Source organism: Lepisma saccharinum, chromosome 9 (assembly GCF_977018435.1).
Source record: "Lepisma saccharinum chromosome 9, izLepSacc3.1, whole genome shotgun sequence".
Lineage (NCBI taxonomy): Eukaryota > Metazoa > Arthropoda > Insecta > Zygentoma > Lepismatidae > Lepisma > Lepisma saccharinum.
The window spans coordinates 39,569,822-39,574,506 of NC_139237.1; positions in this window are offsets into that span (position 1 = coordinate 39,569,822).

The window sequence follows — 4,685 nt, forward strand, 5'->3', positions numbered from 1 at the left end:
GTCAGTTTCCCCTGTCACCTCGATAGAGAATAAGCGGCGACTCAATAAGTGTACAAAATTTAAAAATGGGATACCAATGGAATCCGAAGTTATTGTAGATTTAGGTTAAGTTAAGTTAGATCAGCGGTTCCCAAACTTTTTTGTTTCACGGCACCCTTAGTGTTTCAAAATCAAGTCAAGAATGTAGGCCTACCTAATAATTGCAACTCTCAGTTAGTGTGGTTAGGTTGCTTACCTTAAGTTAAAAAATAAACACATATTTCAAATTCAGATACATATTATATGTAAAAAGTACTAAATAAGCACATATTTGGAACAATCATATTCATAACAATAACTGTCATTTCAGTGAAAATATTAGAACATACCGCGGCGCCTCTGTAAGCCAGCCACGGCGCCCACTTTGGAAACCACGGGATTAGGGTGTAGTCGATTTGTATATGGGGATATACCTTCTGGTTGGCCGTACTCATTCTACTTTCGTTTCGTTTGCATTGTAATTTGGGCATAATTCCAGTGAGCTTAGAGACTTGAGAATTCTAATTATCGAGCAAGTGTGATGCGAAAGTCTCAACAATGTTTTGTTTCTCTTATCTACAACAATTGGCGGCAAACTATAAAGGCTCTAAATAGTTAAACGCGACAATTGAGGTATATGCTGTATGTATCACAGTTTTAAACACCTAGAGAACTAAAAAAGTAAGACATGTTGCAATTAGCAATATTATTAAAGTTATTAAAATATGTTGCCTAATTTTAGTTTTTCCTCGAACAGGGTGCTCTAAAACTCACAGTAGCAAATTGAATGAAAATTTCCATTACACTTCAAGTCGAACATTGCACAATAGCTTTCAGGCTAGTTTTTGCAGTTAGTCTCGGAAATTTTGAGGAAGCTTGAATAGCAAGATATAAATGACTAATACATATAAAGTTACAAATAACAAAATAATAATCATCAGAAGACTCTAAAGCACACTTGACTGGTGATGCTGTCATCTCTTCATCATCAAGTACATGCTTAATTCATGCCCTTGGAACAGCCATAGTGTCGTCATGTGACACAGGCCTCATGGTAGGTAAACAGATTGGGTACAAAATTTTACGTTTCCTTATTCTGTAATTCCCAGACATATCAGTCGTACAAAAGACAGTCATTATAGTGGTTGGTTTGTTCTTGTCAAATTGGGGCCTCCCCGATGTTGCAGTGAAAGCATCGTCGCCTTGTAATCAAGGGGTCCCGGGTTCGATACTTGGTGGAGGCACATAGTAATTCGGATCCCACTTTAAACTGGAGGTCCAGTCCCAATTAGCCTTGCTGTGCATAAAGTGGTCTTGAAACGCCAAATCAATCAATCTTGCCAAATTGTTGGTACAGCAAATGTCACACGTTTCTTTACCATGCAACCACTTTGATAAATTGACTTTATATGACTTACAGAATATGTGGGATCGCCAGTCTTTCTCCTCATTGCTAACCCCACATTCAAAGTATAGCTTGCATGCTGTTCTCACTGTTTATCCAATAACTCCTTTCTGTGACTGAAAAAAATATTCGCACACATGACAACAACTGCCACGCCAATTTTTACAACTTCGAATCCTCGACTTTCCCATGCTTGTCGCAGAGGAAATAACACAATCAGAGCAAGAAAACTAGCAGCCTATATATATATATATTATGTAATCAATAAAATATAAACATAATTAATTATTAATACCTACTGTTAGTATGAATTTCTTAAAAAAGGAAAGGTATTTACGAATCAATTTGTTGAGAACCACTAACCTAGAGTTTAGAGTGGAATTCGAACCACTTGTGCTTTCAGTGGCTATCGAACCTGGAATCCCTTGATTACAATGCGACGCTGTTACCACTACGCGATTGGAGAAGCCCTTCTTTTCTGGAATGACAGTGCCGTCATCCGTGACGGGGTGGTTATCACAGCTTCCCATCTTCGCAATTAACCAAAACTGGCATAATGGCGACGTAAAATGACCAAATTAGTCACTTAATGTAGTGTCGGTAGAGGCGTAGACCTATAGTGGATAGTGGAGGCGGCTGTCCCATTGCCCCAAGTTGCTGTCAACACTTCGTCGACCTTACAAATGAAATATTCTGACTTTGAATCACTCTATACAACAATTACATATTCATGTTATCATTCGACTCTACTCAACACATTGATGCTAACCTTACAGTTGCATATCCTATTTATTTTTTTTGGTCCATATCCTTTTTTTTGTTGTTGCTATATATTATATGCAGCACGAATTATGTTGTATTGTTACTTGTATCTTTTTCTATGTCCATTAAGGGCAGTAATGGAAACTAGGGCAACAAAAGTTAAAGCATTGTTGAGAGAAAGGAATTAAATTATTGAGCAATTCCAGAGGTGACACTTTAAAAGTAGTTTTATTTACATATTTTTTGCTTGTATGTAACTCATGAAACACAAGTAGCAGTATTTCTTCTTGCATAGCAAAATACCTTCAAATGTATTCTGCCAGCTTTATATCGCGAAAAAAAATTAAAGGTAACAGATTGGTATCAGGTGGTTATAATTAAAGTGACGGTGTTCAGAGTGGTACAGCACTGGCTGTAATGAGAGTAGCAGTCTGAAACTTCGTAGATATGCTAATGAAGCAATGCGCTCGCGAATTATGAAAAAAAAATAGTTCCAATTCTCGCCACCAGGGTAAAAAATGGCGCTGTAAGCAGTCAAAACTTGGTATAGTTACAGGAAAAAACACTATAAATCGCAGAAAACAATACTCTTTGTAATAAAATATCGCTACAATTTCACTATTCGAATTACATGAACATTACTAAAGGAAAAAGCAACAAGCGTCACCAACAACAACCAGGGAGCTCACACAATGGTTAGGCAATTTCACCGACTTTGACGTCAGAGTTATGGAAAATTCCACGTTTTGACTGCTTACAGCGCCGTTTTTTACCCTGGTGGCGAGAATTGGAACTATTTTTTGGCATAATTCGCGAGCGCATTGCTTCATTAGCATATCTACGAAGTTTCAGACTGCTACTCTCATTACAGCCCGTGCTGTACCACTCTGAACATCGTCACTTTAATTATAACCACCTGGTACAATTGGCAACCTATGAATCTGAATTTTCTGAAACAAAGTTAGTGGAATAGTAGTACTTCATGAGTAATTGTTTACAGACAAATTTTACAGTTCAGAAACATGTATTGTACGATTTATTCGCAATCGAAAGATGTTCTTTAAAATAATGTACAGCACGTTGCTCTTCACTAATATATAATCTTGACCATACTTCATACATTGACGAAAACGCGCAGTGCAGACGTTCCGTTTTAAACAGATTTTTCAGTTACGAGCAAAGATAGGATCTCGGGGTTTGTTTTCTATCCTTCAGAAAATATGGCTGCGTGATTCCTACAAAGCAGAAATTTTAAAAAATACCCTGCTTAATAAGTAAATTGGGCATAAAAATGGGGAAAACCGTAATTTTCACATGCAATTATCTCATTAACCACACAAGCTTATGGAAAACTGTTTTGTTGGGGACGTGCAATGTTCATTGTACTTGACATTAACATCATCACTGTAGAAGTCAGTTTTCCTATTTTGAGACTGTTTGAGGAAAACGAAACCCTTGCAATACGTAAAAGTGTCCCTGCACTGTGGCGACATCTCGTGCAGATAGTTAGAAGCGTTCTAAACCCCACCCACAGTAGAACGCGGAGGGATACAACAAAATAGTTCGTGAAGACAAAACACGATCGCAAGTGGCAGGGAAGTGTGCATGCGTCAACTGGACGTGTTCAATTGCAAAATATGGGTGACGGCAGAAAGTGTGTTTGGCGTAAGATGTGGGCTCCGAGAAAATCGTCTGCTGCAGAAACAACAATGAAGTTTCAAGCGCTACAAAATCGCCGGCAAAATAACTACACAGACGTTCACGTATTGTGGAAGGGTTCAGAATGAATAATACCTATCCGTTTATTTAGCGCTTTCCATTAGACGTTTACATTGTACGTACGTAAACCAGTAACGTTATTTTGAGTAATTCAATTAAATCTGTCTCCTTGGCAAATATTACGCTATAATACGTAGAACAAGTTTGCTGCGGGTCCGGACCCTCCCCGAAAGGACTATGCAGTACTAAAATTAAATAATGTAAATATACTCCTTTAGCAATTTTTTCATATTCGATGGATAATTTCCTCTGAACGCGTATTGGAATGGAAGGATTATAGCTATAAATATAATACGGCTTTGAAGTATAGCACCTGAAATACTTATCAAGTACTACTATTTTTACTCTGAATATATTGGAAGGCAATGATTAGGATTGACATCATACGGCTTTGAAAGACATAAAGTATTTATTTAGGGCAAACGAAAAGATTACCAAGTAATAAAATAATAACAATACTCGTTTAGCATTAGTGAATTTATTGGATGGCAAGGATTATATTGGGATCGTACGGCTTTGAATGATATTAGAAAGAAGGTTTATGCATACTACAACTCATAACAATATGTATACAATATTAATCAGAAACTTCACTGTATCTAACATTTATTTCGTTATGCAATAGTATTGAATTCTTCTTCTATTTTACATTAATTTAATTGCGAGGCACTTGTTCTTATGTAAATGTTTCTACTTTTAACTACAGGTAAACTACAAAAAC